At 37.1% G+C, this 17,361-nt stretch overlaps 1 long non-coding RNA gene across 1 annotated transcript; it reads left to right on the top strand.

Annotated features, from left to right (window-relative positions):
- The first annotated feature begins 1,012 nt into the window (after positions 1–1,012).
- Positions 1,013–2,816, top strand: LOC115947939. The gene is made up of 2 exons (XR_004081790.1): positions 1,013–1,470; positions 2,206–2,816. It is a non-coding gene; the product is annotated as an uncharacterized LOC115947939 (long non-coding RNA).
- The last annotated feature ends 14,545 nt before the right edge of the window (positions 2,817–17,361 follow it).

Genomic DNA, 17,361 nt, shown 5'->3' with positions numbered 1-17,361 from the left:
TGTCTGAAAGTGCAGCTGGCATCATAGAGCAGTCATTTGCTTCCCTTACTTGTCAGAACACATTGCAATCAGTTTTGAATGGAATGCCATGGAAACAAAGACATTTACAAGTATGACAAGCTGAGAACAGGTCATCATAAGCGTACTGCAGCCGTGGTCCATCACTAATCAAACCACAAACATCCAGTGCTTTTTGCAGAAATCCATCCTACATAGTAGGTAATTTTGAAATTAGGGTTGTTAATACAGATGTGCTATCATCTCAGCCCAGGGTACAGACAGTTGCACTGTAAAGAAAAGTATTAAAGCAAAGAGAGAGACTCAAGAACTGAAAAATACCCAGACGTTTCTGACAAGTCTGCCAGCATGATTGGAGGCTGGAATCCTGGATCTATCAAAAGGCTGTGGGGTTTTATAACACAGCTGGCTCTGCAGGAAGAAAAGGTCTTTTCAGATGCTGCCAGCATAGTTAAAAATTTAGCCACATGTGTGGTTCTCCCTGCTCCATGTTCTCTGGCATTTTCTGTTTCTTTCTCAATAGTCCAGTGTGCTACCACTATTCTTCAACATTCTGAAGGAAAAACACCACCATAGCAATCATGCATAGATGCCAGTGACCGCAGCAGCCTGTATGACAACTGAACACAAACAGTGAGGTAAAAATTCAGAAGACAACTAGAACTAGTTTGCCTTTTTTGCAATTACTAACTCCAGCACATATCATGTGTCATTGGAGGGATTTCCAGTGACCCTTGCTGCACCCAAATGTTTTCCAATGTTTGCTACAAGTAGTTGCTGTTCATTTTTCCAGCCTAGAAAAATATTTGCTGATATCAAATTGCAGCTATTTTAATTACCTACTTGGAATCAGGTTACTGTAACATCTACATTTCTGTGTTGATTGTTAAAGAGCTAATATCTTCTGCCAAGCATGGCTGACTTTAACAGCACCAAGGATTCTCAGCCATTAGTGTCTTTCTCTTGACTGAAAGTCTCTTCCATAATTGCATTTTTTTACCCAGACTTGCTTACCCATTTAAACATGACAAGAGGCTCTACGGGGCACCACACTGTGTGTGTAGTGATACTGAGGAATAGCAATAACCACTTCAGGTCAAGTGTATGAAATAATATCCATAATTCACATCATGTTCTGCCCTAGCTAACTTGCTATCTCACCCACTAGTAGAAGTGATATTGTTTCTAAGCCCTGTGCTTGCTCTAGTAGTGCTAGTTCCAGCAAATCTACACTTTAATGAATTCAAAACCTTTCCCAAAACAGTTTTTTCTTATACTCCCTGCACTGCTGCCAACAGCCTGTATATTCTTCTTACTGGTTTTGTTTTGATTTCTATAGCAGTGGGATGAGTCAAGAGAGGGGTCACTAAGTTTATCAGAAGGCTGGAACACCTCTCCTGTGAAGACAGAGTGGGCTGTTCAGCCTGCAGAAGAGAAAGCTGCAGAGAAGTGGTAGGTACCCTATGCTTGGAAGTGTTCAAGGCCAGGTTGGATGAGGCTCTAAGCAACCTGGTGTAGTGGAAGGTTCCGTGCCCATGACAGTGCTCTTGGAATTAGATGATCCTAAAGGTCTGTTCCAATCTAAATCACTTTATGATTCTACATCCATTTGACCCAACTATCTGACTAGCAGCTTTATTTAGCTTCTTCCATGTTTTTTTAGCTTAGGCATCATTATGCATGTGATGTTAATGTTTGTCCTGATGTCCTGCCCTTTCCTGGTCGTTCAGCTCCAACTGGAATTCCCCAGGGAAAGGGTTGCCCTGACTGCACACAGCCGTGGCAGCAGAACAGCCCCACTGCTCACAGTGCTCACACCTCCCCCAGTGTCTCTGTGCAGACCCAGGCTGGTGCTGCCTTGTAGGTAGAGTATATCTGGAAATCTATTTCCAAGACTGTGTCTCCCCACTCTCTTTCTTGTAGGAAAATTTATGAAGAAACTAGAACCACATCTTCCACAAAGAAAAGCTGTTCTTAATTACAGACAGGGGCAATGAAAGCGACATTTGGACTCAGCAGCTCTCAGTGAATCTAGGTTTTTTCAATAATTTTTATTCATTAAAATGGTTTATAAGCATTTTTATGAAATCTTAGCGGATTCAAAAAAAAAACAAAAAGCAAATATTTTCAGCCAGAGGAAAGAAAAAAAATAATAATGTTCATGTATCTTAATATTCTTGTTTCTAGGATGTCCATGCAGCATGATGTGCCCTTCACCAGTTACTGAAATCCTTAAATTTGTCTGAAATCATCCTCCCACTGCTAGGAAGCCTATTTTGAGGACGGTAATCTCCTTGTGATGCTCTACTTTGTTACAGGACTTCAAATAATCACCAATTCTCTCTCCTGGCAGTAAGGATAGGCTTCATGGTATTATAGGATCTAGGCTCAAGACCCTGTCTGAATCAGAAACAGATTGAATTGGAGTGCAGATGTTTTGTTTTTTTTTTTTCTCTGAGGAGGCTGTTTCAGCACCAGACTAGAGGTTCACGCTCTTTTGTGAATCCTAAGATTTGCTCCTTTCAGTGACTGGAACTGCTTCTAAATGAAGAAGACTGATAGCAAGCCTTCTCAACTCTGCTTAGCAGCAGAATAGAAGTGAGTTACACTTAAAATTTGCCAGAAACAAGGTACCCAAATTCCCTTCCTCTCAATTGCTGACCAATTTGGGAAGAGAAAGCTGTGTGTGAAAATTTTCTCTAAAACTCTCACTGGTTTGGATCTTTTAAAAAGCTAATTATTTATGTGTTTAGTTTGGTTTGGTGCAAGTTTTTTAACATTAAATTTAAAATACCACATATGAACATGGTGTGAGGTTTATTTTTCATTTTTATATGAAGAAGAAGACTAAAATAATTAATTCCTCCTCAAATAAATATAAATAATTTTACACTGGACTGACCATCAAATAAACAAATCATCAGAAAAGCAAATTTTCTGTTCTCAAGCCGAAATTTCCATGCTTTCCTCTTTTTCTCCATTGTTCTTTGTTTACATCTGCATTCTGTCTGGGATCAGTGTAGCAGAATTATTAGGTATTGAGGAACATTGAGAATTATTTCAGCTGCAGTATTATCCATGCTTCCCATTTCCCTCAAAGCACTAATAAGACTTAGGCCTGTGTTTTCCTACTTTTGGAAACCCTGCACTACAGCCCCCATTTTTTTTATTCAGGAAAAAGTGCTTCCAGAGATTCAAGGCTTTCTGTGGTGTCTGCTTTCCCCATGTTTAGACATCCTCTGCTTACGTCCCAACACTCAGGTGGTTTGATTTCCTGCTGGTTTAATACTAGCTCCATACTGGGATTTTTCCCAATGTTAGCCCTGTAAGGCATGGAGGGGGATAAGTCCTGTTGCTGGTGGGCTGCTTCTGACATGGGTCACCTGGGCTTGGTAAGGCAATGACAGACAGGGTCTCTTGTGTCTGAGGAGCTGAAGCAAATAACAAGCAGCTCATGAATTATATGGTAGGAATCAATGTAAAAATGGGTTCAACAACTATTTGAAGTCTATTTCACCACAAACATACAGAGCAGAAAATCATCCAGAGTGTTGATGCAGTTGGAGCAAACTGTCAAACTTAAAAGTATGTGCAACTACTTGTACAGGTCTTTGGAAACCTATCATGAAGCTTGGGCAGTTTGCTGCTATGGCATAAACCCAGAGGGACTTCAGAGAGAAGAAACAGTGGAAAGCTGTGAATGCAGAAATGGAAACACTTTTATCCCCTCTAACTGCCTCTTTTGATTGCACTGGCTGAATCAACACTCACAGAGCTTTCTAATAATGTGTAAGGATTTGTCTCTTGTTTACCTTCTCACAGGTAAACAGTAGGCTGTCAGTATGGCTGGTTTGAAACATTGTTTTTCTATACTGATCACTGAGATTGGGTCTAAACAGTCATCAGGCAACATTTCTAGATCTTCAGAAACTGTTTAAAACACACCAGTTTAGGAAGAGCCCAGCAGTCATATGTGTTGCTGAAAGCTCATGTAAATATTTAGTTTGTTTAAAACAACCCAGGAAACTAAAAAGAGTGCCTCTCCTTTGAAAGCTGCTATTGTTTACAGGGAGAATATACTAAGTACTTCTGCAGTTTGCATTAAGTTTTCATTATTTCAGAAACTATTTTCAGAGGAATTCATGTGCCTTATTTAGAAGAAAATAAACTTAGAACAAGTATATCTTGTCATTAGTGGACAATTTGAAATGTTTTAGATAAACTTTTTTGTGTTGATTTGAAGACACATTTTGTGGAATATCTGCCTCCCATTGAAGTGCAAACATTTAATATTTCTAAATTTTCCTGCTCTGTGTGTGTGTAGTGACGTATATAAAAATTTTAAGATTCTTTTAAAATTTAACAAAATGCCTGAGGTACTGGGAATTACTGGAGCTATTAACTCCAGTTAACTTCCTTGTTGGGAATATAAATTCCTATTCTTTCAAGAGACTTAGCCCTCAGACTGATGCCTTTTGATGTCTAACTTGTCTAAAGATGAGCTGAATATTCTGAAGCCTTTTCCCTTTTACAGCTGAAAAGAAAAGCTGAAATAAAATTAGGTAGTTTGTACTAATCCCGGACCAGGATTAGGTGAGACTTCCTCCTCTGCATCACAAAATCACAGAGTTATTTTGTCAGTTGTAGAACCAGGAGCAGATAGAAACTGTGATGAAGAGGAAGTGATGTGATATGAAGAAATCAGAAATCAGTTAACAGATCACAGTCAAAATAGCTGGAATGGCATTCTTTACTTAGTAAGGTATATCAAATTTAGCCCTATAGATGGCCTTTTTCCACTTGTAAAAAAAGTGCCCTTTCACAGTATTGTAACAATTTTTTGTAGAAAAACTGCCTTTTTAGGAGTAAATCCTAGAGATCTCAAACATATGTGCAGGAGCCTTAGTTGTTACCACTTTTACTCAGTACTTCCAGATATAGGAAAAGGCTCTTGTGGTCTGTGTCTGAAAAAGTAACAAAATAACTTTATCCTTCATTTTTCATGTAACCAATATAACCACACCTTGATAAGGATGAAGAAAAAAGAAGTCAAATACTAGAAGAGAGAAAATAAAAGACATGAAAAGGATGACTAGGAAGGGAAGAGGAAAAACTTGTGATGAGGGGATAAAAGAGGAAGAAGGAAAGACATTTGGAAAAGAAGGAAGCTTGAGAGCATTACTGGGCATCTCTTTTCGTGAGAGTAAAAGAATGGGCAAGCAGACACAAGATATGTGCTTTTAGGGAGAAAAACTGGGAGTTGGAAATCTTGGAAAATATCAGTCCACAAAGGTGCTTATAGTCTGAGATTTATAATCCTTCAGCCTGGTCTAGAGTCTGGGAACTGGCATGACAGCAACAACTAAGAGAAGGGCTCAATATTTGTAATGCTGACTAAAGCACTGATTATTGCACAGTCCAAACACATAGGAAGTGTGCAGATGCGTGAATAACACCCCTGAGCTTTCTTCAGATCATGCATTGCTGTATTCTGTGTATTTCATGCTTTTTTTCATGCCTTTTAGAATGAATTCCAAAAGGAATATGGTAATAGGCCACAACCATCAATTTCATTAGTTGGAAACCACATGAAGAGGTAAAGTCAGTAACGTCAGAGGCAAATTAGCTCTGGCAGCTTCTCAGGTTTAGTCTTCACGCTGTAAAACATATGCTTCTCCATTTTTTATCAGCTTATATACTTAGTTTTATCAGCTGACATATCAGACACTGGCAGATGTAAGACCCAAGGTCTATGAATTTTCAGAGGCATGTTTACTTGTTGGGCTTTACAGAAGTGCTATGGCCCCCTAAATACTTACAGGTGCTGAATCATAGCTCAGATGTAGTACAAGATCAAAAGCAAAGTTCTGCTTCTTGCTGGCCTCCATTTCTCATCATGCAATGAAACAGTACTATTTTTGTCTAGGAATACTGGAAACAAATTGTCCATGCTGAAGCAGAAAAGTCAATATTTGATGGTTATAGAAAAAATATTTAAAGAAATTCAAAGAACTGTCCAAACACTGCTTAATATAAAATCTTTGGCCATCTAAATGGGATGGCTTTGTAAAGTCATCTTACTCCTGATGGAAAAACAACTGAATACTTAATGTTGATTGATATGGACCAAATTTAAATTTAAATTAATATTTCAGAATGTCAGAAATCCAACTTGATTTTTTTTTCACTGAAGAACAGGTTACCTGTCAAGATAAACATTTTTCAGTTGTTTGGTTTTTTTTATTTTTTAAGGCAGATAAATGTCTGATCTTACATCCTCTGGGGTTCCAGGAATGCAAAAGTGAATTTCTTACTATATAGATAGATTGGGTTACATTGTTCCTAAATGGCTTCTGGTCAACAATTTCACAGTGAGAACAGCAGCACTGTTTTGAAATGGCCATGACAGCAATAGCAACAAAATTCAGCTGTTCCCTCATTTGGGAAAATTAAGTCAGTGAAGCAGCCGTTCCCAGACAGGGAGAGTGATCTTATGGGTTCCTTTAAAAAAAAAAAAAGCAGGGGGAAGGAAGGGCCAAAAGGTAAACTGCAGATTTCCCTAAGCTCTTTTTTACCTTAATCATATATAGAACATTTTAAAAAAGATATTAATTTTGAAAGTGAATTTCAAAGGAAAGGGAAAGCTGAGAAGAAAATACTCAACAGCTCTACCACCAAATCCCTGTACCCCCAGAACTGCTTTTTTGGCTCAGCCTTAACACAACATATTTTTGTTTCAATACAAAATCTAATTAGGGAATAAAATGTTGGTTTGGATCATTCATTCCCTCTCCACAGTGACTCATCTTCTTGCCAGAATTCCACAGTGGCAAGGTTGTTCTTTGTGTCAATAGCTCCCAACTGAGTGATACATATGCTCATTTCAAGATGATTTTTTCCAACTAAATATGTGCAGCGCACAAAAGAAACATACTGCACGCACGTAAAAGACACAGGATAGAGGAAGAGGCACAAGAGTGAATAAAAGATACCATGAAATGAAGACTTTTATGAAACTGGTTTTAGTTAGAGGAAAATGAAGCTTTTAACCATAATCAATGCTTCAAGCTATTCTGGAAATAATCCAAGAGAAATGAAATGAGAATGAGGTACATGAAAGCTTCTGGGTTTGCAAAAGTAACAGCTGTGTCTAGAGAAGCTGGACAAGAGGGCTTCTTATTCAAATATGTCTATTTTAATAGTATTTCTAATTCAAGCATACATCTCAATCCATTAAAACAAATTAAAAAAACAGGGTAAGCGCACAGGACAAACACCATATTATTTTCAATAAACAGCCTTATAATCAAACACCGTGTAGTTATTTCAAGAATTGAGTGCCAAAATAATGTTGTGATTCCATGAAATGTACCCTTAAGGATTTGTGAAAAAGAATAGATATTCTAGGATCTGTGCCCATTTATCCCCTTTTGTTCCACATGAAAGAAATTATATTAAATCAACTGAATATCTGGAAAGAATTAAATAATCATCTCTCATTGGCAAACCTAAAGGAAAAATTCAGAAGAAAGCACAGTTTTATATAATGAAAGTTCTCATGTTTCATGGAGTAAAAGGGAAAAAACTAACTGCCAAAGGGAAAGTTTTTGCTGCCTTTAGTTATTCTTCTCAGACTATATATTATGGATTTCTCCTCTGCTCCCTTTATTATCTTTATTCAATGATATAAAATTCCAGACATAATGAAATGAAACCATTTCAAATGCTCTTGCATTAAGTCCTTCAGGAACAAACTTTTCTCTTCAGCAGCTGATAGACTGACAGTCACTGGCACTACAGAGTAGCAACCAAGGCTGAGTGGTCCCCTCAGCAGGATTCTTTTTAATGATAGACATGTCTGACTTACTAAATCACCCTGAATTCTATTTAAAGTAGCACATGGGCTAAAATCTGCCTTTGTTAATGGGGTTTCAGAGGTGTAAATGAAAGCAATGACTTTTGCCAGCAGACTAATCTCGCCACAGGCTCCAAGTGATTTACCTCAGAGATGGCTTTACTTCAGTAATGTGTTTTACAAGTCACTCTGCACTGTTCTTTAATTAGTTTTGGCCTATCATGCTTATGTATTAGCTATCATTAAACCACCATAAAATGTTCAGGCCTCAACTTTCATTAATCTGCACTCTGACAGGAAAATCTAATGTTTTTCACCAGCTGCAGCTGTGTCCCTCAAAATTTACTAAGGTAAAGAAAATCTAGGAATGCTAGAAATTACAAACGAGATGAACACTTTCATTTTGCATACATAAAATTTCCTTCCAGGAAACGCTCATGTGAAAAGGTGGTGGTTCTGCATTTTATTTATGGGTTAAATAGCAACATCAGTAACTGGGTATGCTCTTAATTCTCAGGTCATTCTTCAGTAGCTCTTAGTCCTTCCCTCAATCTCTTCCACTCCTTGCTGATCTCCCTTTGCTCATTTTCCTTGGACGAGTTTATTGATTCACAGTACTCGATCTTTAACCTCTGTGGTAGGGATTCATTCTCCAGTCTCCTGCTGACAACTATATTAAAGAAACTGGAATTTTAGATGGGGGAAATGGAGCTTACTCTTTTTCTTCACAATTCTCCACAATGTCATCTATGTGTCTTCCTTACTGATACTAATATCTCACCCACTCTTCTTTTGGATACCACAATTCTGTGGTGTGAATATTTGCACTACATGGTATGCTGTTTCATATACCTGAACTGTTATTCCAATGCATGATTCCTGTCAGTGTTTTTATAAAGCTCTGTTATTAAAATATCTTCCTTCTGATCTCCAGGACAGCAATTTTTTCTTCCTTCTCTCCTTGTGCATGACCATTCAGATACACTTCATACATTGTAAACACCCAGTTTCAAATACTCCTCCTTGCCTGCCATTTTGACTATGACAGGCTATGGCTGAATATTCCCATTTACTCCTTTTCCCCAAATGCTAAAAGAACCCATTCCGATATTCATGTACAACTTTTTCATTTGGAGAAAAAATCTCCATTATTTGTTATCACATAATCTAATTAACACATTTTTGTGATTTTACACTAAAATGACCAAAGGCTTTTAACCATCATAGGACAATTGACCAAAGGCTTTTAGCCTTCATAGGACAATTCCTCTACTGCTTTTACAGTTAGGAAACTTTAAAGTTTCCACCTGAATTTTTATATGGCTGACAGAAGGCCTTTTGCCATGGTGCCAGCAGATAATTTTTCCCCAGTTACTTACAGTGGACCAACTGACTACCAAAGGAATCAGCAAAATAACTGCGGGCATCTGGGCAAACAACACTATAATCACTGCACTGCTCATCAAAGGGCAGAAACAAAAAGAAAGCACCATTTATACAATGAAATTTAACACTGTTTCCCGTGTGCCTGGATGTAGAATTTTTCTCTGTACAGAGTTGGAGTTATTCCCTTAGTCTAAAACTGGATGAATCTGGATTGCTCTGGGTTTACAGACTTCAGGAAACTTGCACAGGCTGTAAGTTCCCCATTAGTGATTCCTTCACTCACTCGTCAGCACAGCTTTGTATGAAACCAGGTATTGAGCGTGCTGGATAAAAGGCCTTCCCTCACCCTGTTCTGGTCCTGTTCCTGTTAAGAGCAACAGGGAAATGACTGAGTTTGCAGAGCAGAGACACGTGGTAACTTGATGCAGATGGTGAGCTGAGTAAGAAAACTCACAACAAACAAACAAACCCCCTAAAAGACAATGCCACTAATCAACAGTTTAATGACTATTTGATCACACTATCTTGAGATCTTTTGTAGCTACCAGGATCTCTGTGTGTGTGACTCTGTGTGTGTATGTGTATAAATTGGAAAAACACTTTTAGAAAACGTCACCTATATTCCAAATACAGCTGAAAAGCAATGTTTTAATACTTCAGTTCAACCACACACAGAATATTAACTTCAGTATTTTTATTGGATATCTGCATTTTAAAAATATGACTGTCTGATCTGTAAAATAGCAGAGAAATTCACATGCTGCTCATTAACAAATTATAGTTTCCTTCATTGTTATGCTCATAGCAACCTGCACTTTTGCTGGACTGCTATCTGCGTTTGTATTTTCTCCAAACTTTTAAACATGTTTTCCAAACATTTAATTTGCATAAATGATGGTTTGATAAAAAATATCTTTAATTCTCATTCACAGCCACATTATTTTATTGGTAATAAATAAGTCCATCGTCATTCTAAGAACTAAAGCTAATTAATAGTTTTCCTTAAAGCCTATGAAAAAAACCCAAGATTTTCACATTCTTTGTGCATTAGTGTCTCAAAGGACATGTTCCCACATCTACTCAGAAAAGAAACAGTTTAAAGCAGAAATTCAAACCAAATAAACAGAACTGTTGGCTGAAGGGTGATGTGTCTTTGGCACTTATTTACAGTGCCAGAGGCCCTGCAGTCAGGCTGTGGTTAGCCCTGGCCCACACCAGCTGCGTCTGTCTCACTCTGTGCAACAGGCTCCTTCACTTCTGCCCCCTGTTTTCTGACCACAGCACCCACTTCCCATGCACCCACTGTGTGCCACCGCTCCTTCTGTACCTTCAGCCTGAAATTCTGTGTTATAGTCAGGGCTGGATCATGTAACAGGACCAATACTCAATCATTGATTCCATAACAGATTAAGAGAATTAATATATTTCAAATATACTAGGTCCGAGCAACATGAATTAAGGTCAGTAGAGCTTCCCCTGAGATCCAAGCCCTCACAGCCACTACTCTGGCTCCCGCTAGACGAAACAATCAAAAGGAGATAATTCATATATGGCATTGAAGGGTGCAACTGATATTTTGAGAACCTGAAAATGGCATGTCTGACACGCTGGTGACTAAGCAAAGTTTTAACATGACTGGCTTATACACTGCACTAATAATTTCCAGATTGTATTCTACGGTCTGGAGGAATTATAACTTTTTGGGATCACAATGTTTGATAATTACTTGCTGGTGGGTTCTAAGACTTAAGATGCTACAACTTATTATTATCCATGAATAGTGTAACAAATTCAGTAACAGCAGAGAACTCCTTTATGTTGCAAATGTTGAAGGCTGTCAAAAGCAAATTATCATGCCAACTTCTTTATAAACATTTTTTAAACATTTTGGAAACACACATAGAGGGTATAAACCACTGCAATCTCTGTAATATAAAATGCAAACCTAAGAGTACACATAAAATTTCATAATCAAACTTCGTAGGAAACTGGAAAATATTTATGCCAAAGAGAAAATCAACTTTAATTTATTTCATCAATTTCAATTTTTCTCAGGATATTGAGGACACTATGCTACATAAAATCTTTTCTATTCTCTATCCATGAAATGTGTAGTATAATAGTATTCACAGTTTCATTTGAATAAATGGGTGTATGAACATATAACACAAAGCTCTGAATTCCAAATCCTTGCCTCATTGAACTTTGTTTCTGGTTTATTTTTCAACCCCAAGCAAAATATCATTTGTCTTCTAGAGATAAATATGATAACCCAGCTCTGAACTGTACTTGTTTAGCTAAGCAAAAAAACACTGAAATTTTCCATCTCTGGGGCCAGGAACTGCATTTTCCTGAAAGGGTCTAACACCACCAGTCCACAGGCTGGGTTGGAACAGCAGACAATACTCTGTATGTTAATAAAAACCATTTTGCAACACCACATGCTTGCATACTCAGCAGTACTATCTTATATTCAACCATGATTAAAGAAAGAACAGCAATTTCTTTCCCTGCTCCTTCTCAAAACTGATGTAAATTATACCTCTTAAACAGCAAATTGTAAATTTGGTTTCAGAAGAATGACAGTCTGTCTAATGTGAGTGGAATAGAATCCAAGTATGTGAGCCTAAAACTCTGACTCCTGCCTTTGGCCTCACAGGGAATTCCTGAAACTTCCTTCATGAAGGAGCTCTGGTATAACCTGCAAAGGTCTGCATGCATGCACATACCCGACAGCCCAGCCCAGGTGTGTTGCAACCCAAGTAATTTCAAAAGTATGAAAGGAGTAGTAACAAGGTAGAAAAAATTGACCCATTAAGATTAGTCCAGCAAAATCCTCATAAAAAAATCATCTTTCCTTCTCTCATATATATATTTGCATGGAACAGGGAAAATTTTTATCTTAGGCACAAACATCAATTTAAGTTATATTTCAGTATTACCTCCCAGCTGTTTCAAAACCAAAATTACTAAATACCCTTCAAAAAATATATTTCTTGATACTTTTTAATCAAATAAAAAGAAGTGCAAAGAACATAATTTATTATAAACTGTATTTCAGACTTGTTTTAGCAGAGTTTGAATAATTGGACTTCTCTGATTTCCAAAGTGCTTTTCTAGGCTAACAATATAGTTTATTCATATACAATATGTAGTGGCAATCTCACAAGTTTTTAATCTGCTTTAAAATTCATATCATCCAGAAAGAGTGACTAGCATGCTATGATGGATTTAACTTGTGGGCTTATCATATAAACAAATGTTAGAGATGTAAAATTAGCAATGCATTTAAGGAGGATCTTTGAATTTTATATCAAGCCTGGCTTAAGGCGATTGAAAGTAATAAGTTTTGGATCTTGCTCACAGTTTGCCACAAAGTTTAGTAATTTCAGAAGTAGATATTGAAGGTTCTAAATCACGCTTTCTGAAAGTAAAGTGAGAGCTATCCATTCCTGTTGCTATAACTATGGATTTTTTGATTTGACTGTAAATGGGCGTGGTCTCTGTTGAAACGAATGCTTTTTCTTAACAATTAAGAAGTTCCAAGCATATTGAATGCAATGATGTATCAGAGACTATATAGATATGTTCTTTCCATATGCAAAGAAATGATACTCTGAATGCTCATTTAGAAAGTCATCAGTCTGGTAGACCAGACTGCACGAAAATATCCTGAGATTTTATTGCTAGTAAGCAGTATTAGATGGATCTAGCATACACCTGACAAATTTAAAATTGTCATGTTATTTTTTTTTTTCTGAAAGATTTAAAAAACCCTGACGAAACAAAAAAAACAACTGAAAAACTCCCAAATCCAAAACCAAACAGCTGGACGGGCAGTACAAAAAAAGCAGCAAAATATATTTGAAGGACAGGGAAAAAGTCATATGCTATCTGCCTGCATCAGCCATGGAAGCAAGAGGTGACAATTAAAGTGAACATAGAGGAAGAGAATAACAGAGTTTAAGAGTATGCGAATTGAAAAAGAATCTGCCATCAAGAACAAAAATCAGGCAAACATGAGAAATAAGACACTTGAGTAGATCTGTATGTAAAGGGTAGTTTTTTCTGTGACTCATTAAAAAGATTCTTTTTATTGTTTGCATCCACTGTTTATGCAGAAATAATTAAATCTAAACAAGACTTTGCTAACAAAAACAGTTGTAGCTATCTCACATTTTCTGTTTAACTCTCTTTTCCCTGCTGTTTATGCTAATTTGCACAGGGGATGGAACAGTTGGAGCACTCTAAATCCTTCTTTTGTACTTTTAACTTTGATGAGCAAAATGGAAATGCTAATCCCTTCTGCAGACACATGATTTCCTTCCTTTCTCCTGCTCTCTGAGATATTTGTTTTTCTGTTATCCAGCCTTTGTTCGCTAGTCCCAGCGAGCTTCATAGGATGCTCTCCTTTTCCCAGGACCCTAGGGTGAACAAAATTCCACAACCAGCAATTCATGAAATGCAACTGGTACTGAGACAGGCAAGGGATCTATCAAAGCAGATTCCTACCTCTCCATCCTCTTCCTATGCCTACAGAACAAACAAACAAACAAACAAAAGACTCAAGAGTGTTCCGTACTGCAGAAGGAATCAGTCTAAAATACTGGCCTGAATTTTAGCCCTGGAACTGATTGTAGTATCTTCAGTGATTCCAGAATTTCACATCATTCTTTTCCTTTGTTCAGTAGAATTCTGACCACATATTTAAGATTGGAAAATGAATTATAAATAATGATGCAGGAAATAATAAAGTCATTAAAAACAAGGTGAGAAAAGCTTTTATTTGGACATGAAGCAGACACACTGGTACATCATATAACATCTGTGAAAATGTTGGAGGATTGTCATATTAAATGACTGGGAGAAGTGGGATGTCAAAGATGTTTGATCCAGTGTTCTTTGATATGTACTGTAAAATTCTTCATTCAGTGGGCCTAATCTGGAATACTAAATACTTTTATTTAGAAAACCAAAACAAATCAATTTGAATTAGGTAAAGGTATGTATATGTAGGTAAAAGGATATAGTTTGAAAAGTCATATTTTAAATCCTATTTTTTTTTTTAATGCACAATAATACATGTCTTTCCAAATAATTTAAAGTGTCTGTAGATGCAGTTACACCTACTTTGCAGTTACTTGTGTACAGTAAGCTCAAAGTAAACATCCATTTGCTTCCTCATACTAACATTACCAAGCTCATGAGTCATAGCATAGGTTGAGAAATGAATATTCATGGACCTCCCACTTCTGACCAAAACACAATTGTTTCTGTCACACAATATGAATGACCCAATTTTGTTTATCTGACAGGTGCTTTTGTGGTTACAGTATATGAAAAAATTGGAGGAAACTGAATGTGACATTCTAAGAGACTGCATAACCCAGCAGTTGAACTTACTGTCACCATTACAGGAACACTCAGATATTACCTCCCCTCTTATGTAGGACTGGTCCCTGCCCCAGGAAAAGGTGATCTTTTATTTTGTTACTATTGTTCTAGATGAGAATACATCAACATGTTAACTTAGTTTGCTTTATTACTCTTACACTATAGCTTCAGACCAGGAGACTCTTTTAGCCAGGTGCCAAGGTGAAACAACAAACTGAATAAGTTATTTTGGGATTCTCCTGTTACTCTTAAATGCGGGACATACCTTTCTCCTCTTGTTAAAAATCAGTACTAAAGTTTTCCAGAGCTGACATTGTAGACTGAAGACCTCTGCTTCTGTTCAGACTGGCAGGCCAAGAAGCTGACAAGAGGGAAATTACCCAAATTACCCAAGCTCTTTCTGAGATTCAGACAGGATTTTTCATTTTATGGAAAAGATAACTTTTTTCCCACACATTTTTTCTTATCATAAGTTTCTGGGGATGAATCTGTGAGTACTGAAAGGAAAGAAAGCAAAGAAAAAATTATAATGAGTGAATGTTGACAGTCTGAATCAAAGGCTCAGTGCTTTATAATCAAAGCTTTGGAAAAACAAGAATAGGACGACCCTGAGGCTTTGGCACTGAGTTCAAGAACACCCTTAGGAGTCATTGCACCTCCAAGAACTGGGAGAACTGAAATGGAAACAAAGGCCTCTCAAAAAAACAGGGGAATAAGTTAATCCATTTACTACTGCCAGAAATTATGCTGTGGGAATACATTCTTCCTAGGAATGTGTTAGGCAATGGTCACAGCTGGGTATGCTTCCAGTTTAAGCAGTGCCCCAAAAACCACTGAATGGGATGGAACTCTCTATTAACTTCAGTGAGTTTTTAATCAAGCCCAACTAAGTCAAACAGCAAGATTTAAAGACAGCTGAGGAAGTTCACAAGACAGTAACTTAGACTGCACAAGGCCAGAGGATCTGGAAAAAACCTAAATGTCAGTGAAGGGACTAATTAGAGGACATGAAAAGTTCACTCCCAAGTCTCGGGAATTTCATTATCTTCTGTGATAACAGGACTCAGAAAATGCAAGCAATGATCTGAATCTGTTTCTAACTCATGTGCAAATTTACTGTGAGCTTTTAAAAAAGCTTGGGGTTTTGCTCAGTGATGCCACAAGACCTCTAAGTAGTCTTTTTTTTCTTTTATCTTTTTTTTTTTTTTTGGGTGTCTTGGCTTTCTAGCTGGTCTAGAATTGCTAGCATCAGGACTTCTGTCATCCAAGCTCAAACAAATTGCCAAACATTAATTTTGGCATCAACTAAAGCATGTCCCCTACAGATACAGAACTCAATCTCCACATTCTTGTTCTTTAAAGCATAAAGCAAAACAAACAAAACTGTTTTCTTATTTGTCTGCTTAGAAACTATCTTTCTCATAAGCTTGTAAAATTCTTTATATAAAATATACTCTTTTGCGGATAAGTTTCCCTATCTCCAACAAAAAATAGAAATCCAACATTTGTAAGTTAACATTTTCAATTAGTTTTACTTGCTTAGTGTTTCTGGAAAACAAGGTCAGCAAAGCATATTGTATTCTGACAAGAGTACAGTATACCACTAAAATCAAAGTTAAGATCCAGACACAAAGTAGTTTGAACTTCATTGGTATTGTAAAACTAAAAAAGCAAACCTACAGATACAAAGGTTTCAGGCCCTGGGTCTCAGTATGCCTAAATCTACTTAGTTGTGTAAGAAGGAAGATAAACATTAATAATTATATTAATAACTTGTTACAGATAAGAATTTTCCTTCAATTTTCCTTCAATAAAAAATAAAAAATTGGGATCTTTTGCACAAGTGAAAGCAATGATTATTGGACCAGCCTAGAGAGAATATGTTTTGTAAATGAAAGAGACACATCAGAAGTGAGGATTTAGCAGAACAAATCTTAAATTACCAAGCACAGCAGAAAATATTACATTGAAAAGTGAAATAATGTAAACTACTTGCAAATGGAGCAGCATAAAAATTATCAGTAGCGCTAAGAAGGTGAATAGAATGTTTGCTTTGTTTTCAGGAAGGAGCATACACAGGTATGTATTGCAAGCAACTAGATCACTAAATTAAGGAGTAAACTGAGGCTACTGATCTGAAGAGAGAGAAGAGCAACAGGACACAATAGTGTAGTGTTTTCACTCTACTTACTGCCCTGATTCTTCATGGAAGAAGACGCTTTTGCCATGGGAAAGACAGTGAAAAAGAAATTAAAAATACCTGAGTTAATGATTCAAGACCTCTATTTTCATAGAAGCAATTCAAGCTAAACTTTCCTAAGAAAGAAGTCTGTTATCCAAGACTGGTCATATTCTAAAAGCCACTGCAGACTTGACCCAATTGCCAAAAGAGCACATGATACCTTGAGCTATTTGTCCCACAACACCCTAATCTCTAGTATCTGCTAACAGAGCTACTGCTCTTCTACCGCTTGGCCTATTGGCCAAACATCTTGGATTCTTGCCACAAGGCACGTGGCTTAAAACCCTTGATGTGCTTTCATGGCTCATGCAAATTTTGTCCACTAGGGTGGCCTTATTGGGAAAAAAAATTGCTGTGGAAGTTACATAAAGCAAAGTGAATAAATTTTCCTTAGGACATTGGAGCCTTATACATGAATCTTACATCCCTCCAGGGATACAGGAGAGGTTCTGTTGTTATTATTGTA

The sequence above is a fragment of the Geospiza fortis genome, unplaced genomic scaffold (assembly GCF_000277835.1).
Source record: "Geospiza fortis unplaced genomic scaffold, GeoFor_1.0 scaffold186, whole genome shotgun sequence".
Taxonomy (NCBI): domain Eukaryota; kingdom Metazoa; phylum Chordata; class Aves; order Passeriformes; family Thraupidae; genus Geospiza; species Geospiza fortis.
The sequence above is the reverse complement of the archived record's forward strand: the minus strand, read 5'-3'. Positions and strand labels throughout refer to the sequence as shown.